This window comes from Panthera uncia, chromosome E3 (assembly GCF_023721935.1).
Source record: "Panthera uncia isolate 11264 chromosome E3, Puncia_PCG_1.0, whole genome shotgun sequence".
Classification (NCBI taxonomy): Eukaryota; Metazoa; Chordata; class Mammalia; order Carnivora; family Felidae; genus Panthera; species Panthera uncia.
The window spans coordinates 6,689,072-6,708,988 of NC_064815.1; the positions used below are offsets into that span (position 1 = coordinate 6,689,072).

General features: G+C 42.6%; 1 protein-coding gene across 2 annotated transcripts in view; it reads right to left on the bottom strand.

Annotated features, from left to right (window-relative positions):
• Positions 1–19,917, bottom strand: part of PARN (poly(A)-specific ribonuclease) — a 164,368-nt gene that overhangs the window by 80,440 nt on the left and 64,011 nt on the right. The window lies entirely within an intron of this gene.

Sequence of the window (19,917 nt, forward strand, 5' to 3'; positions counted from 1 at the left end):
TGCTGCCTCTCCTCATTATCGCCCACCTGGAAAGGGTCCTGCAGGCCAAAGGACAGGTCAGAGCTGCGCAGTGAATCCAAGGATTTGATTCGCTTGACGGAGTGAACACGGCACTTTCCTTCGCTGTGGGCTCCACGGGGGGAGGTCCGTGCGGCACGTGTGCAGAGGTGGGAAGGCAGAACACAGAGCGCGACGTTGGGTGTTCTTACTGTGAATTCAACCGAATTTGCTACTCATTCCTTTCCCAGCTACCTGCTGAAAGAACTAACGGAGTCCTCCACGAGGTTATACTCTTCTCCCATCTCAGCCCTTTCTTCCCTCAAGGGTTAAAATTTTCTCACCAGTTAAAATGAGCCTGAAATGAAAGGGCCGGCAAGGCAAACCACGTAGCCGTGCTTTTGCCAAACCTCACCCCACGGTGGAAACAGTTAAGGTAGAAGTCCATCGGAGGACTGATCTGGAGACAGAAGGTATCGAGAGAAAAAGACAACATCATCTTTGACTACAGTCAAATTCAAGGCAGAGAATAAAAAGCACAGAACAGATATCTGGGGCTCCAGGGTGGCTCAGTTGGTTAAGCCTCCAACTCTTGATTTCAGCTCAGGTCATGATCTCACAGGTTCATGAGCTTGAACCCCACGTCGGGCTCTGCGCTGAGAGCGTGGAGCCTGCTTGGGATTCTCTCTCCTTCTCTCTCTGCCCTTCTTTCACTCTCCCTCTCTCACTCTCCCAAAATAAATAAATAAAACCAAAATAAATAAATAAAAGCACAGATGTTCAATACACAAGTAAATTTAATCTCGATCCTTTAGCTACAGGGACTACAATTTCTAAAAAGTGACCAAAGTTGTAATAAACTGAGAATATGGCTCGACATTGTAGTCTCACCAAAGAAAGACCCTATGTCTCCATCCACCTAATCCTCTATGACGCTGCCAGTGAGTATGCGACTCAACTTGTGACACTGCGTCTCGGAGACAACCCAGTGCTCCTGTCAAGTAAGAGCCAGGATGCTCTTGTGAATAGGTACCTGCCCTTGTAAAACAAATAAACAGCAGGTGGCCCAAAAATCCTTTTCCCTAAGGGCTCTGGGCCGAACCCCCTGGAGGAGAAAGGAAGGCAGAAGGGAACAAACGGTGGTCTGTGACCCACTGCTCCCACGGAAAACCAGGGTTAGCTTCCTTCGAGGCTTTAGTCCCATCTCCGTAAACCAATCAACACGCACTCCTGATTTATGCGTGCTTCTGTTCCAAGACACCTTACTTGATATACATTGTTGGTTCATTAATACTGAACTTGCTAACAACAGCACGACGACTCATGCCTGGACGAAGCGCGTCTGACACCCATATGTGCTCCAGAAGGCACATCCCAGGCTTCTCGGGCCCAAGAACACTTGACAGCATTTGCACACTGTGCCGGGGGGAGGGGGGCATTTCAGAGAGCAAGATCAACCGGCAAAAAGCACAAAGATGTAGAAAACGTGGCGCTAAACAGACTGTGCGAGGACACTCGTTTACAGTCTGAGGGCTGCAACGGGAAGGCAGAGCGTCTCCTTGTTCGACCTCCACTGGGGAGCGCGTGCGTCGGGCGACTAGAATTTTCAGCACTCTGCGCAAGTCAGTGAGTGACCGCAGAAACTCCGAGAGTGCTGATTTTGAGGTTGCAAAAAAATTTTAACGAGTAGGTGAACTCGCAAACACAGAATCTGTGCAGAATGAGGACTGACTGTACTTTGGAGACCGTCCCCAGACCAGCTACCCAAACCAAGTCTGAGGATAAATCCATAGGCCAACCTCAGAGCAATCTTACAGAATTCTCTGTGTCTGCAGAACCCTCCTGTTACGGAGGAATCTGCTGGAGAGCTACCCTCCATCACGGACAGCTGAGCCGGGAACTGTCAGGTGGACCCACCGAGAAGGTTCGGGGGGAGAGCCCTCATTACAAGGATAAGGGATTCATTAGAATGGCATTCCGGCTCTCGGAAGCCACGGAAGAGAAAAGGAAAGACAACTAAAAACCACTGTGGCAACAGTTCGGGCCTTCTGTTCAAAAGGTACAGGCGAGAAGCTTCTAACTGGAAGTCCCTTACAGCAACAAACGTGGCCTCACCTGAAGGCCACATCACCCTGCAAGCTGAGCAAACGCCAAGAGCTTATTTTAATGTCTGAATTTCTGATTTTTCGTGTTTGAATATTATTTAATGTCTGAATTAATCCGATGTCCCTTCTGAAAGGGGTGACATGGGGGGAAGAAGTGGACACTGACCAAGCAGCCAGTGCCAGGCATTGTGTTGAGAACATTACCTTTATGACCTCCGTCAATGTTTCCCAGCCCTGAGCGGTGGATCTTCCCAACGTCAGGTCACAGCTGCAGGCTCAGAGAGGTGCAATCGGGCACCCGAGATCACACAACTTTACTCCCAAGTCCATCATCCCATCTGGGTTTCTTTCAAGAGGTTAAAATAAATCGAGAGATGGCTCAGGTATTTCAAGCTGAACGCTAGTTCAGGGTTTAATTAAGCCCTGAACCGCGCACAGTATCTCTTACAAGTTAATTCATGAGTCTTCCTCTAAGCACTCAGATCTTTTCCAAAAAGAGAACAGGAAAAAATGTTTTCCGTCTATGGAAACTGTTCTGGTCTCTATTCAGAAATCTTCAAACCAAATCATGGAAGACTGCATGCAGATCAAATGCATGCTACGGGAGATGACGGTGAGGGCGTGATCCCCAGCTGACCCACAGGCTGGCTCCGGGCCCTTGGAGGATCCTCACCCCCTCCCCTGTCCTTGCCCGCCTACCGTTCCCACAGTGGGAGCTGTTCCAAGGACACAGCCTTGAGACCACAAGGTGGTGTTGCAACCATCTGGGCAGTATACGTGACTGAACCCCATTAAGGCCTCTACATAAACTGGGAAGATTCTGGCCGGCAGGAGCAGAGATCTATTTGTCTTGCGGCGCCTGTGACAAGCCTTGTAAGTTCCCTTATTAAACCTGCTGCCTACCCATTTGGGGCGGTCTGCCTCTTTTTGCCGTCTCCCCGTGTCCTCTGGGAGTACGGGGGTCAGCTTACAAACGCACACAGCACCTAAAGGATGTTTTCACTCTGACTCTAACAGTGTCACTTTACCCCAAGTGCAAAGGTGGCCCTGAGCGAGCACCTTAAAACCAGGGCCCCTGTGTCAGCTTTCTATAGCCCCAGGTCCTGAAGGTTTGATCCCTCGAATGTTCCTTGTTGCCTATCCGGCGACACACTGCGTGAGGGGTACACGGCGCACACAGCCTGCTAAATCTGTCTGCATTACTTAGCATGAATAAGCATTCGGCTGACAAGTTTCCCTTCAAGCGGGAAGGGAGGACTGGCTTGCCAGCACGCCAGCACCATCTTCTGGTTGGTGAAACGTAACTAAGACACAAAGTCGGCTGTGGAGTTAAACAGCCCTTCAACAGTTTGGTAATTGACCCAGAGGGGAGGCAAACTAGAAAATGAAGCTTTCACAAAATCTGAACCATGTCAGTGGTGAGTAAACACCCTAAGAGGCCAATCATGGACACAAAAAAAAAAATTATTTTTTTTGTTTGGGGGGAGGGGTAGGGAGAGAGGGAGAGAGGGAGGGAGGGAGTGAGAGAGAGAGAGAGAGAGAGAGAGAGAGAGAGAACCCTTAAGCAGGCTCCACACCCAGCTCGGGCCGATGCAGGGCTTGATCTCACTACCGTGAGATCATGACCTGAGCTGAAATAAAGAGTCAGACGTTCAACTGAGCCACCCAGGTGCCCCTGAACAGACAAAATTTGAACCAGGGGTCCCTACTGGTTGTCATTCCACTTCTGGAAACTTTAGAGCCCCACCCAGCCTCTCAGCCCTCCCACACTGCAGAACCAGTCATGCCCCGTGAAAGAGATTCCTCACCATGTCCCCAGGGTCACACCCATACCCTGCTGGGTGTGCAGAAAGCCTTTCCTGTGGCTCACATGCCACACCGAAATGTGACGGGGCCAGCCACCACCACCCAGGCCGTCAGAATCTGGCCCTTTCCGACCACACCTCCCACTGGTGCTGGATGGCAGGTGGGGAGCATCACCCTGTCTCAGGGGTCCTCACAAGTCGAGAGGAAGATGGAAGATGTGACTCAGCCTCGCTTCTGCGTCCCCCAAAGTCGAGGACTCCTCAGGAGGTGGCGTCGGAGATGGATCTTGGGCCTGAGGTAAACGGGGCCTCCTACTACACAGCTGCTACCACCGCCAAAAAGAACCAGCCCAGGAGACCCCATCCGTGAAGAGACCGGACGGCTGCAAGGAGCCTCTACACTCCCCACTGCTTCCTAGTCTGTGCTGCCACAAGAGACCCCAACAGCTGGCTTCCAGGCCTGCCTTCTTCAATGCAACACCCCTACCTCCCGGCCAAAAAGGCCCTTGGCTGTGAGATAATCAGATAATGACATCCGTCCTCCTTCCACAGGGAGGCCCAAACAAGGGGGACGGACAACAGGGTCAGATGTTTAACCGTAATCTCCCTTTCCTGGTGACAAGCATAAAGGTCTCCTCCTGGCCCTTGGAGATGCGACGGAAAGGAATGAACGTGCCTCCTAGGTGCTGTCCACACGAACCTCTGGCGCCAGACTGGTCTAGAGACAGGAAGCACCCGAGGATCAAGATCTTTGTCTGTGACCCTCACTTCCTCCCCCAATACTAACACCAGCTATCGTGCTCTGCATGCATGGCGGTCTCCTAAAGCATGCGAGCTCAAACCGTGGGGACCAAACCTGCAACGATATTGTTTTATTACAACCTGGTACACATACACGTATATCTGCATGTACAGATTTATACCTAAAAAGGTTACATGAAAAAAAGCGAGCCTTGGGAATGCAAGCTGGTACAGCCACTCTGGAAAACAGTATGGAGCTTCCTCAAAAAACTAAACATAGAACTACCCTACAACCCAGCAATTGCACTAGGCATTTATCCACGGGATACAGGTGTGCTGTTTCGAAGGGACACATGCACCCCCATGTTTACAGCAGCACTATCCACAATAGCCAAAGTATGGAAAGAGCCAAAATGTCCATGGATGGATGAATGGATAAAGAAGATGTGGTATATATACACAACGGAGTATTACTCGGCAATCAAAAAGAATGAAATCTTGCCATTTGCAACTACGTGGACGGACCTGGAGGGTATTATGCTAAGTGAAATTAGTCAGTTAGAGAAAGACAAAAACCATATGACTTCACTCATAGGGGACTTTAAGAGACAAAACAGATGAACATAAGGGAAGGGAAGCAAAAATAATATAAAAAACAGGGAGGGGGACAAAACAGAAGAGACTCATAACAATGGAGAACAAACTGAGGGTTATGGGAGGGGTTGTGAGAGAGGGGATGGGCTAAATGGGTAGGGGGCATTAGGGAAATCTACTCCTGAAATCATTGTTGCACTGTAGGCTAACTAATTTGGATGTAAATTTTAAAAAACTAATAATTAAAAAAAAAAGCAAGCTTACCTTTATTATATGGGACTCACTCTGAAATTTCCTAAATCCTTCCTTTTATAAAAATGCTGCTCATGGGTGCCAGGGTGGCTCAGTCGGTTGAGCATCCAACTCTTGATTTCGGCTCAGGTTGTGATCTCACGGTTCAGGAGATTGAGCCCTGAGTCCAGGCTCTGTGATGAAAGCATGGAGCCTGTTGGTATTCTCTCTCTCTTCTCTCTCTGCCCCTCCCTGACTTGCACGCACACACATGTGCACGTTTGATCTCTCTAAACAAATAAACTTTTTAAAAAAAAATTTTTTTTAACCTTTATTGATTTTTGAGACAGAGAGAGAGAGCATGAATGGGGAAGGTTCAGAGAGACAGGGAGACACAGAATCTGAAACAGGCTCCAGGCTCCGAGCTGTCAGCACAGAGCCCGACGTGGGGCTCAAACTCACGTACTGCGAGATCATGACCTGAGCCGAAGTCGGACGCTCAACTGACTGAGCCACCCAGGCGCCCCTAAACATTTTTTTTTAAAAAGCTGGTCATGCTCACTAAAATGATTTCACAACCCACAGAGAGAGTGTGAAGCAGCGTCTGATAAACGTTGTCGCCAACATCCACTTTCATTCGGCCCTCTTGTGCTTGCACATGCCTCCCTCTTCTCCGCTAACCCAGAGGCAGCCCTCTCAAGGACCACACCCAGGCCTCTCCTCAAAGCCTCCCCAGCTCAGCGCCCAGCACCTTCCCAGATTCCAAGGATGTAAATGAACAACCACAGCTGGTTCCCACCCCAGTCTACTGAGACAAAGCCAGCGCAACAAGATTTGGCTCAGACACCTCCCCTGCCCTGAACACAAAACACCTGCCACCGGCATTCCTTCATTTGGTCATTTACTCCCCACCCTGACTCGCCCCAGAAATGCTTCTGTAAACGACATTTAACAGTTTATCAAAAGATGGATCCATCAAGTGGAATTTCTTTTTTTTGTACTCTTGTTTGTCAAGGGATAATTTTCATGAACTCTAAATTGGGAACTGAAGTACACTGTCACCAATTCTTGGAAGCCAATGGCCCATTTATTACTCTGCGCAGCATTTATAGAAGTGGCAGCTTCCCAGATAAATTCAATTTGGTCTCAGTCTCTCAGAGAGGGCTATGAACTAGAGTAAATGCAAAAACCACGCTTCTAGACTTTTAAAAATAAATAGAACTTGCTCGAATATGTCCGTCTATTTCTGACTTGGTACCACAACGCCACCATACACATATGGAGGAGTGCCGTGGGGACGGGGGAGCCAACTCCGACAACAATGAGGCTTTCCAAAGGCGGCTCCCTGTTTGGTCGACAAACTTGGCACTCAACACCTGGAAATTCTCTCAAAAGCCCCGGCTTCTAAAAGAAAACTAGTCAGACGTAGTATTTTATTTTTAAAACTTGATTGAATTAAAACAAAACAAAGCAAAACACCAAACCAACCTTACAGCAAGATTCGTACAAAGGGTAAAATTCAAACACACAAACTTCTGTGTTTCTACCTTCCAACTTCCCCTCCAGCCAATCCACCACATGGACCCTCTGCTCCAGTCCCGCCAAAGGATGTGCCGGTCGTGCTCTCCAGCAAAGCTTTCTGAGCCTTCCTGTACCAGCTTACCTGCCGGGGTGAGCAAAGGCGTCACCTGCTCCAGGAAGCCTTCCCTGTTTTCCCCCACCCCGTCTGCAACTCCACGCCAGGCGGGGCGGGTTCTCCCTCATCACGGCACTGAGCGCGTGTGGACGCGATAGCTGCCTAGATACCCATCTGCATCATTAGGCCATGAATTCCTTGAGTGCAGAGACTATTATTTCATATCTATTCCCATCTAAATTTAGTCCCTCCGTTCTTCAAGAGTAGACCGGCAAATATTTATGCAAAGATGAACACTGCAGATTTCAGAAGAAAACCATGTTATTAAAAACTGTGCAACATACCTTCATAACACTACGTTGTTACTATAAATAACACTAAACAATTATTAAAAATTATTAAATTTTTAATGATTTTAAATTATTAATTATTTTAAATCATTAAAAATAAACAATTACCAAAATCAGCAGATGTCCTGTAAGTGGCTCATATTTTCTTTTTGCTACATAATATGCTGTCATAACTTATTTCCCTTCTCTTGTTAACTACATGGTAATAAAGGATGCATGTGGGGGAAAAAACTCAAGTTTTAAAGTTTTATTTTAATGTGTTGCCTTTTCTAGGCTCCATTTTCCTAATACTACAGCAGGTTGCTCCCTGCCTTTGATGCAATTAGAAAACAAACCAAGGGGCACCTGGCTAGCTCAGTGGGTTAAGCATCCCAACTCTTGATTTCAGCCCAGGTCATGATCTTGTGGTTCCTGGGATTGAGCCCCTAGTTGGCTCACGGCTGACAGCACAGAAGCTGCTTGGAATTCTCTCCCTGTCTCTCTGCCCCTCCCCCACTCACACTGTCCCTCTCTCTCCCCCTCCCTCTCTCTCAAAAATAAATACATAAACTTAAAAAAAAAAACAGTACCCCACATTTCTCCAATTAACATGTAGAAAGGACAAAGGCCATTCCTTCTAACTGGACAGTGTTAATATAAAGCCTTGTTACTAAACAGTTATTTTAAGCAATGTTTGCTTCTTATAATCATACAACTTGAAAAACACTAATACCTAGATATATTGAAGTGGGGTGTGGAAGTTAAGGCAAAGCCATGGTCTGAAGTGTTAGGGGCCATCACCACCATCAATTATAAGTTACTTAACACTTCAGTTGTCTAGCATTTTCTGGCATTTTTGCGAAACATAATGAAGTGACGTTTAGCCTGCTACTAAAGTGATATTTGGGCTTCTTTCCAGGACAAACAAGAAAAGACAGGTTGTAAAAATACTCAACAGTGAAAATATTATCAACAAATATCATGTATCAAAATATTTCATATTCATCCTTTCAGAATAGCAGATTTAAGCCAAGAAATTGAAGGAGGAAAATTCAGAGAAACTAATTCCATAAATTTCAGGATTAGAAAACAGACACATAAAATAACTACAGTCAAACCGTAGGAAGGAACTATTCTGCCAGCCGTCTGTTTCAAAAGCAAAATGTTTCCCTTTGCTGTGCTCCTGCACGTATATAAAGGCAAGTAATGTTTCAGTCTTAAATTTAAATATTTTAACACATAGGTAAAACCTGTTCACTCTAGAAAAGTCAGAAAATGAAAAAAAAAAAGAAAAACCACAACACACAATAAAGTAAAACTACCTGTAATTCCATCACCCCAAGTGACTCGCTGGTGACATTTTTAGTAACAAAACAGTATTTTGAATTAGCCATTGATGTGCCCCCAAATTATTTCACGTATACCATTTCAGATTTGCTAAAACCAGATTTATTTCATTTTTAAAAATAATCAGGTTGTAAAATGTGGAATCACGGATGAGAGAACAACGTAAACGCGTAAAGACGGACACAGCTAACCTACTTCATCAGCAGTTTGCTATTTCTGATGACAAAAACACAACACCTACTGGCACTGGAAGCCTCAGGAACAACACTCAGACACAACGTTCACACTGAGTCCTCAAAGTCTGTCTATCAGGGGCCTGAAAGCAATCAGACAGATCGGCCTCACAGCTTTAAACGTCCTACTACCACCAACATTCCAAAAATGTACTAAGAGCAACACGGCACGAAATCAGGCACGATTTAGTATTCTGCATAACCTTAAATAGTATGTACGATAAAAATAACAATGAAACATACAACTCCATTCAAGGATACACAGAACTATCTGAGTGTATAAAGGGACACATCATATCCCTAGTCATACAGATTCAGTATGTCCAAATAAAGATGTCAATATAATTAATTGGTTAAGATGTCAGCGAAAAATACCAATGGGCTGTCTGACTGACCCTAACAAAACGATTCTAAAGCTCAATCAGAAGAATAAATAAAAGCTTATTTTGGAATAGGAGTCAAGAGGCCTAGAATTGCTTAAATTAAATGTCCAACAAAGGAAACTGTTAAAAGAACAAACTGTGAAACAATACACAAAGCATACATTACTTTAGATGAAATATACACTTAAATACCATATACACAAGTGAAAGGTAAATCCCAAATATTACTGCAATTATCTTTGTTAATAAAGAGAGGGACACTGGACAATTTTTTGAGTTCTCTGGTAGTTTAAAATGTTACTATTAATAACAATAAATCATCACTGTTTACTAAGAAAAAAATGAGCTGTTTTTAGATTTTTTTTTCGTTTTCATTTGAATCTAATGATTTTTGCTTCTCCAGAACTTATTTTAAAAATAAAATTGTGAGTCTGAGCCCCATCAGGCCCTGTGCTGATGGCACGGAGCCTGCTTGGGAATCTGTCCCTCCTTCTCTCTGCCTACCCCCAGCTTGTTCTCTCTCTCTCTTTCAAAATAAATAAACTTGAAAAAAAATGTTTTGAAATGAAAGACAGACTAAGGCATTAATAAAGACGCTCTTTAAATTAAAGAATTTAAAATAGTAAACACCTGTCATCCAAAAGGGACATAGTTAAATAAGTTACGTGAAATGCAATGCATCCGAAAAAGAAAACACGCCCAGAAAACCGTGTGACAGCACGAGAAACGCTCATGGCCTAATATTAACTAAAAAAGCAGACTCAAAAATGCATCTGAAGTCCGATCCCAATTGATTTTTAAAAGTCATGAAAATACTCATCTCTACAAAATACAATAACTAAAAAGAAATACTAATCAAAATAATACTGGTATTTATGACTAGGTTGTGAGACCATGGTTGAATTTTCTTCTTCATATTTTCAAGTATTTTTCACATTTCCAACAATGAATTTGATTTACTTCTAAAACTGGGGGCAAGAGAGCACAACAAAATCAGTTTGTTACAAGTGATACTACAATTAAATATGACAGATCCACTAAATACTCTGATAGTGTAACAGAAAGCCAACATTCTTAGATCCAGACAACATGGGCTCGAGAGCACAAAAATCAAATCCCATGCTTTGCTATGGACCAGAAACAATTTAACAGCACATGAAGATTCAGCCTCTAGAGCTCTAACACTGCATTTCTTTCTCCTGGTTACATTCTCAATGCCACAGAACTCATTTTCTTATTGCTGCTTTAAAGCGGGTAATTATGTTAAGAACTTGGGAAGCCTTATCTGGCAGTCAGGAAGCTTTCTGCCCTATTCTCATACCAGCTAATGCCCTAAAGAATACTAATTAGGGAGATTTCAAGTTATCGCTACTCTCTTAAATAAATCTGCCTGATACAGATCTCATAGGACAGATGTGCAACACTACTAATTCTCAAGATTAAACACATGGGAGAATTAGGAAAACAAGGCTCTTAATAAATATTATTAAAAATTTCCACAGTACTTTCTGCAGATTAAGTGATTTAGAGGAGTTAAAAAAAAAAAAAAGTCAATTGCTTTAAGAAGTTTTCAACAGAAGATATATATACACAAAACAAGACATTCACACTATCTCACTAATAATGATTTTCCTTTACCAATAAGCCACTACTACAAAAACTTCGCCTGTATAAAAACAAATGCATTGTTTCTCAGATGCAGTACTTATGGCATGAAACTCATGTATCATTTAAACACACAAGTAATTTATTAGGGCCTCCCTCTAAAACGAGCTTATTTAATAGAACCATTAGAAAGTCATGTCACAGCTGAACTCATTTATCTATTGCTATATTTATAATTCAAGATAACTGTTGTAAAGTAACACTACACAGAGTTTAAGATTAGGAAAATTAACATGAAAGGAAAAACATTTTTTTTTGGTTCTTTCTTGAATGTTCTGCACATTTCCTCTTTGACAAGAGTAAATACACAATAACGCACTAGCCAACTATGAAAAAGGCAAAAATAGAAAGAAGCAAAGATATCAAATCCTTTGATTTTGTCTATTGGCATACATGCCTACCCAAAAGGAACTGAATTTAAGTCACTTTTAATTGGTTAAAGGAGCTAAGTCCCAGGTTGTTTGTTGTTTTTTGTTTTTAAATACATTAACATGAGATTTTAAAATGTTATTTAACATGGAGCGCCTGGGTGGTTCAGTTGAGTGTCCAGCTTTGGCTCATGTCATGATCTCACAGTTCGTGAGTTCAAGCCCCGTGTCGGGCTCTGTGCTGACAGCTCAGAGCCTGGAGCGTGCTTCGGATTCTGTGTCTCCCTCTTTCTCTGCCCCATCCCCACTCAAGCTCTGTGTCTCTCTCTCTTAAAAATAAATAAAACATTTAAAAAAAATTTTTTTAATAAATGTTATTTAACAAACAGAAAGAGGTAGTTAAGCACGACATACTAATATGGCAGGAAGTGTTCCATCGAAATCATATACTACACAATTTAAAAGCACAAATAAAGGTATTCTGCCTCTAGTACTGGAGAAATATGCTTCTGACAAATCAACTTTTCTGCTGATCTGAGAAAAAGTGAAAAAACAAAAACAACCCCAAGTATCTGAGGGCTCTGGAATATAAACAGAAACAGGTAGATTTTGCAAAGGAGTCAAAAATTGGAGGAAGCCAGCTGGCACAAAGTGAATTTCCTAGGGGTTTGTGTGTGTGTGTGTGTGTGTGTGTGTGTGTGTGTGTGTGTGTGAGAGAGACAGAGACAGAGAGAGAGAGAGACAGAGAGAGACTATGCGCTCAAGGGAAATTGCAGCTAAAGGGGTATAGGGCAACTAAAACTCTGAAAGAAGAATCCTATGTCTTCCTGGTAAGAGGAACCAGAAGCATGAGGCAACCAGTGACAAAGGAATCCCAGAACAGAAGAAACCAGAAAGTGGGAACTCCAAATTTGGTGCATAGCCTCAGCCCATGTGTCTGCATGATGTTTACTTAACCTTTTTAAGATTTTATTTTTAAGTAATCCCTACACCCAACATGGGGCTAGAACTTACGCCCCTGAGAACAAGAGCTGTATGCTCTACCAACTGAGCCAGGTGCCCCAACCCTTACTTAACCTCGCATGTGGCAGACTGAAAGCAGTCTGAGCTGAGATCTGAGCCACAGACCTGCCATAGACATGAGTTTGTAGTCTGAGTTTAATTAAACTAAATGCTTGCTAGAACTAAAACAAAATATCAACACTCTTCTGAGGGATCTAAGTGAATGCAGGGTCTCCAGAAAAGAATATTCACAATGTCCAGGAAAACAATCCCAAATTACTTAGCATGTGAAGAGCCAAGAATACATGACCTATCTCAAGGGAACCGTGATCAACAGGTACCAACACATAAGTGATGCAGATGCTAGAATTATTAGACAAAGACTTTAAATAAGCTATTCTAATTATGTTCAGTGAGGTAAAGGAACAGAGGCTCAAAATAAATGAAGACAGGAAACCTCAACAGAGAAAAAGGAAAGATAAAAATAAACTGAATGGAAATAACAGAACAGAAAAATATAATACACGAAGTAAAATTCACTGGATGGGCTTAACAGTAGAAAAATGAGAACTGAAGGAAAAGCCAGTGAGCTTGTAGATCAACAGAAATAGCCAACAAGAAGAGAAAAGAAAGGTAGGAAAAAAAATGAACTACTGGAACAACATCAAAAAGCCTCTAACATATAGGTAATTGGAGCCCCCAGGAGGAGATACAAGAGAATACAGAACAGGAAAAAAATATGTGAATAATGTCTAAAAACTTCTTAAATCTGGTGAAAGACATACATTTATAGATTCAAGCAGCTCAGTCAACACCCAATGGGATAATTACAAACAAAGCCATTCCTAAATACATCATAGTCAAACTGCTGAAACCAAGGATAAAGAGATAATCTTGAATATCTATATTTCTATATGGCAACAGTGATGCAATTATTGTACACTTCTCCTCAGAAACCATTGGAGACCAGGAGACAGTGGAACAATATCTTTAAAATGCTAAAAGAGGGGCGCCTGGGTGGCTCAGTCGGTTGAGCGTCCAACTTCGGCTCAGGTCACGATCTCGCAGTCCGTGAGTTCGAGCCCCGCATCAGGCTCTGGGCTGATGGCTCAGAGCCTGGAGCCTGCTTCCGATTCTGTGTCTCCCTCTCTCTCTGCCCCTTCCCCGTTCATGCTCTGTCTCTCTCTGTCTCAAAAATAAATAAATGTTGGGGCGCCTGGGTGGCTTGGTCGGTTAAGCGTCCGACTTCGGCTCAGGTCATGATCTCACGGTCCGTGAGTTTGAGCCCCGCGTCGGGCTCTGTGCTGACAGCTCAGAGCCTGGAGCCTGTTTCAGATTCTGTGTCTCCCTCTCTCTCTGCCCCTCCCCTGTTCATGCTCTGTCTCTCTCTGTCTCAAAAATAAATAAACGTTAAAAAAATTAAAAAAAAAAAATAAAATAAATAAATAAATAAATAAATAAATGTTTAAAAAATAAATAAATAATTAAAAAATAATAAAATAAAATGCTAAAAGAGAAACCCAGAATTCCATACCCAGCTAAAATAACCTACATGGATGAAGACAAAATACAGATATTTTCATATAAAGGAAAACTAAGAGGATCAGCTGCCACAACAGCAGCATTATAAGAAATACTGATGGAAGTTCCTTACACTAAAGCGACATGATACTCTAAAGAAACTTGGATCTTCAGGAATGAATGAAGACATCTGAATTGGTAAGTATCTGGGTAAAGAGAAAAGAATCCACCCTTTTAATATCTTAAAATACATATGACTGTTTAAAGCAAAATTATAACACGACTTTGTAGGATTTATAATGCATGCAAATATTATACATACACCAAATATGGCTTGAAAACCAATGGGGACTGCAATAAATGAACCTGTATGGAATGTAAGCTTTCTACATCATGTGTGAAGTGGTATAATATGAACTCTAATTACACTGAAAAGTTATGAACAGATGTTAAAATATCTAAAGCAACCACTAAAAAATAATGTAAAGAAGTGGGCATTAGAAAGGCAAGAGAGAAATTAAAATGGTATTCTTTAAAAACTTCAAATAACTCAAAAGAGGACAGGAGAGGGAGAAACAAAGGAACAAAAGTAGAGGGAAGAAAGAACAAATTTTAAAATGACAAAAGCACTGAGGCGCCTGGGCGGCGCCTTTGGGCTCTGTGCTGACAGCTCAGAGCCTGGAGCCTGCTTCAGATTCTGTGCCCCCCACTCCCTCTCCACCCCTCCCTCACTTGCTCTCTCTCTCTCTCTCTCTCTCTCAAAAATAAATAACACTTAAAAAAATGTGTATGCACCTAATAACACAGTCTTAAAGCTGACACGATTAAAAGGAAATAGACAATTCCATAATCACAGATTTTATTAACACCCTCTCTCAAAAATTAATAGATTAAATAAAACACTGGTAAAGACACTGAATATCTAAGCACCAGTAACCTTTATACACCAAACCATATACTGCAGAACTCACATTCTTTTCCGGGGCACACAGTATGTTCAGCAAGGTAGACCTTACGTTAGGCCATAAAGCAAGTTTCGGTAAACTTTAGAAGACTGAAATCATAGCGAAACCTCTAATCACAACAGAATTAAATTAGGAATTAGTGTCAAGAGTTCAAGGAAAATTTCTAAACACTTGGAAATGAAGCAATATGCTTCTAAATAATCCAGGGTCAAAGGAGAAATTAGAAAACGCATCTAATTTAATAATAATGGGATTACAACACGTAATTTGTAGGAGGGACCTAAAGCAGTGCTTAGAGAATAATTTGTGGCTTGCAATGTTTATATTGGAAACAAAAAAGGTCAAAGTCAATGGCTAGGAAAGAGTCTAGGCTACATCCACAGTGCTAGCTGGCCGTGAGGGCTTGCACACCCACACAGAAAGTAAGAAGGTACAGCTGAGAGTAAGAAACGGGGCAGACGTGCAAACTGCTTACACGTCGCATGTCTTCCCCAACCCAGCTGGCAAAAGGTAGAAGCTTCACGGGCTCAAGGTGTTTAAGCACACACATGACCACTCCGCTATACGGACCCAGGGGCGACCTTCAGGAAGCCAGGGGTGAACAAGTGTAGAAGAACGTTTAAAAATCAATCACAGAAGGCAGCTCTTTCTGTCCACGGGTCGTGTCCCTGTGCTTTAATAAAATCACCTTTTTGTACCCCCCCAAAAAAATAAAATATAGCATAACATAAATAAAATAAAATAAAATAAAATAAAATGAATAAAATAAAATAAAATAAAATAAAAATCAATCACATAGGGCTCTACTTCAGGAAGTGGGAAAAAGAAGGGCAAAGTAAACCCTAAGCAAATAAAAGGAAGGGAAAAGGGAAGAAAAAAAAGGGCAGAAACCCAGTAAATAGGCAATAATAAACAATACAGAAAATGAATTAAAACAAAAGCTGGTTCTTTGAAAAGACCGTTGAAATTAGTAACCCCCACCAAGCATGATCAAGGAAAAATAAGAACACACATCACTAATATCACGTATGAAGCAAGGCATTATCACTACAGACTCTGCAGGCATTAAAAGGACAACAAAAAGCACAGGTAAATTTTAAAGTTATAAGCACTCTTTAGCAAAACAATGCTGACTAATCGCCTCGGGTCATATCCACAACTCAAAGATTTGCCTGTTCTTCGCAAATAAAAGCTGTGCATTTAAAAGTACAATTTAATATAAACATGCTCATACTCTAAAGCGAAGTGAAGCAAGTTTCTCCCTCCATCCCAACAAACTGTCCTGAACGAGCTCCTAAGGCAGCATATCAGAAATTTATACAACTACCTGCTGGCTTTACAAAATAATTGTCAGATTTCTACCTCTTCTAAAGTGCCTTTATCAATTTCTGCTTTTTAAATATTTCTGGCAGTATGCTACAATTTCCAGCTTTCAACATAAGTGAAAAGGTTTTTTTTCTCAAGCTATTACTATGAAAATGTATGATGCATTTAGGACACTCAAGACAAAAATACTCAATGTCTAAACATTGAGGGTATGACTAGAAGGTTCTCTGAACTTTTGAAATATTGCTGGGCCCCTCCCTAACAAAACTACATTAGGTATATAAAAATCTTGGGTTTTTTTGCAAGTTTATTTTTATTTATTTATTTTGAGCGAGAGAACACAGGAGAGGGGCAGAGATAGAGAGGGAGAGAAAATCCCAAGCAGGCTCCAAGCTATCAGCACGGAGCCTGAGGCGGGGCTCAATCCCACGAACCATGAGATCATAACCTGAGCTGAAACCCAGAGCTGGATGTTTAACCAACTGAGCCACCCAGGTGCCCCAGGAATATAAGAATCTTAAATATGAATGAGCAATTCAGAAGTTACAACGGAAAGGTGATTTCTCACTCCAGTTCTTTGAGGAAAATTCCCCAACAGTGACATTAAGTGACATTCTCCATGGTCACGAACTACCTTACCTCAAGAGCTACCGGGGAACAATGCTCAATGTATGGCTTGAATGGGCTATCACCACCTGAACACCCCAAAGCCACAAAGACCCTCACCTTGATGTTTTGCAAACAAACAAAACAATCAGGAATCAAACAAAATGGCACTCAGTAGAAAGATTTTAATTATTAGTATAACAACGTTCCCTAGAAAAAGAGAACTTTCATATTCAAGATATTGAAAATGTTTTGTTTTTTTTTTTTAATCTTGGTTAGACTTAGTATTATCAAAAGAAAAAGACAGGTGTCAGTTTAGAAGCCATTTCTTAAATGTAAATCAAAAATTAGTTTGTAACAGAGCCAAAGAAGCCATTACAAGCTGCTATATAAATAGGCATTTAATGATTTTTCCAATGTTACATTATTGATCTAACAGGCCCTCTGTTTCCGCTGAAATGAATAAGTAATTTGTTTAAGTTAACACTAATAGGATTTGCAGCACATTAGCTATCCTAGGTCTCTCTCATCATCAGAATTACTACTACAAAAAACAGATTTTTACACTTTCAATGAAACTGCATAATTTTAGACATCACGGCAAAAGACTAGAGACATTATAAATATCCATCCCATGCAAAAAGGCATTTTTAAAAATTTTTTTAAATGTTTTTTTTATTTATTTTTGAGAGAGAGAGAATACAAGCAGGGGAGGGGCAGAGAGAGAGGGAGACAAAGAATCCGAAGCAGGCTCCAGGCTCTGAGCTGTCAGCACAGAGCCCCACACGGGGCTCAAACTCACGAGCCGTGAGATCATGACCTGAGCTGAAGTCAGATGCTTAACCGACTGAGCCACCCAGGTGCCCCAGCAAAAAGGCATTTCCAAGTCATGATACTTTGACTATCATTTACCCAGCTCAATAAACATTTACTCTCAGCACTAAAAACACCACGGTGAGCAAGTGGTCTGGTTCCTGCTCTCAAAGAGTTTACAGTTCACCAGGGAAGATAATCAAACAAGGTATATCCATGAAGGACGCCAGGCTGCACAGAAATGGGGCCCAGAGAAGGAGACATCCAGAGAAATGGATGTTTAAGCCAACATGAGGCAGGAAATGGGACACAGCCAAGCTCTGGAGGAAAAAGATGGTAAAGAGGTGGCTTGTGGCAAAGAAACTTAGGGTCATAGGCACAGCATGTGCAAATGGCCAGGTATTTCTGTTGAGTGTTGTCCTCTGTGTAAGAGCCTACAATGGAAACTGAGACTTTACTAGTAAAGCTGCATCTCTTGAGACACAATAGTCACCTACTTCAGGTAGGAGGAAAAAGGTAAAAAGGTCACAATTTCATCTTGGCCTCTTCCCCATGTTACCCACTCAAACACGTTTCTACTCATGCCACGGTGCGTTCCGGGCACTGGAGAAGGAGTCAGTGGGGAATGAGGCGGACTCAATACTGCCCTCAGGGAAGCAACACACAAAACCAATCAAATGACGTGCCTCCGGAGCAACGTGATTCTGAAATGCAGTTCCCAGATTTCAGGTATCGCTGAATGAAATACTGAGCTCGAAAGCTACCGTTGGAGGCATACTGCGATCGTAAGTAAGGGAGCAAGCATGACTAGACGTCAAACATGGTACCACAGGAACGTCACAAGAAGCTGTGACACCGCACACACATAAACGAGGAGTCTGCTCGTGTGTGCAAGCAAATACCACCAGCTGGTGCTTTACACATCTCACGGCACGCTCGCACACTCTCATTTTTACTGTTCGCAGCAAGGGAGGCCAAGCAGATGTGTGAATGATCACCTAGCATTTGTCAAGCACCGCTGGTGGAGTGCCAGGCCCCCCACTAATGTCCGTGACCTCGCTTCACAAAGTACCCGTCACCGAATCCACCTCTCAGATGAGGAGCCCATGGCTCGGAGAGTTCACATAACCTGCCCAAAGACACACGGCTGACGAGCGGTGGGGCGAGCATAGGCCCCGGGGCGGTCTGCATCTCCTCTACCCCACCGTGTGGCTTCAGTGTCACACAAGTATGCGCTGTGAGGGAGGTGAAGGGTGATGCTGGGCCAAGGAGGTGTGGCTAGACTTCCAGCCAAAAGTTCTAGTTCTGTGTCCTTGCAGCCGCAAGAAAGTCTTGTTACACTCTCGATCTCAGAGTCCCTTTCCCCTCCCTGAAGTTATCTTTGCCTCTCTAATAATCAGTCCCTCTGGGGGCCATCTCAACGGCCTTTCTAAGGATCGCAGGAGAATGAATCACAGAAATAAGCAAATACCAAAACATTTAACAAGCAACATCATTCACACCCTGTATCCAACACTATTCTCGGTGTCACATGCTCCTGAAGGACATTTCACGCTGAAATCCACTACCAAGGAATCGTCATACATGTTCAAAGCTGTGCCAAGCTTCACGTACATCATCTCCTGTAATCTTCACAATAACCCCAATAAATTCATACTGTCATCCTCACTTTACAGAGATAAGCAGAAGCTTATCAACGTTAAAGAACTTGCCCAAGGTCATACAACTACAGGTAGGGCAGCAGTGTGATTCCAGAGCCTAAGGTCTTCACTGCAATGTAACCTATATTCCTGCAGTGGTCATATAATTAAGAAGAAACACCAAAATACTCTGATCTGAATGGGCGTACTTGTGGAAGTTTTCATATATAGTTACTCATTTAGTTACATTATCAGAATTATATAGTTTCAGTATGTGGTACCTTGCTAAATAAACAAAAGTTTAATTAGACATATCACTTTAGGGGAGCTTGGGTGGCTCAGGCGGTTGAGAGTCAGACTCGATTTCAGCTCAGGTCATGATCTCACGGTCGTGGGATCGAGCCCCGTGTCAGGCTCTGTGCTGCTGAGCATGGAACCTGCCTAAGATTCTCTCTCTCTCTCCCTCTGCCCCTCTGCCACTAACACAAGCACTCTCTCTCTCAAAGTAAATAAATAAACATTAAAAAAAAAAAGACGTAACACTTTAAAATTCCACACCGCTTACATTATTAAGCACCAGGGAAACTTGAAATCTATGTGAGGAAGCAGC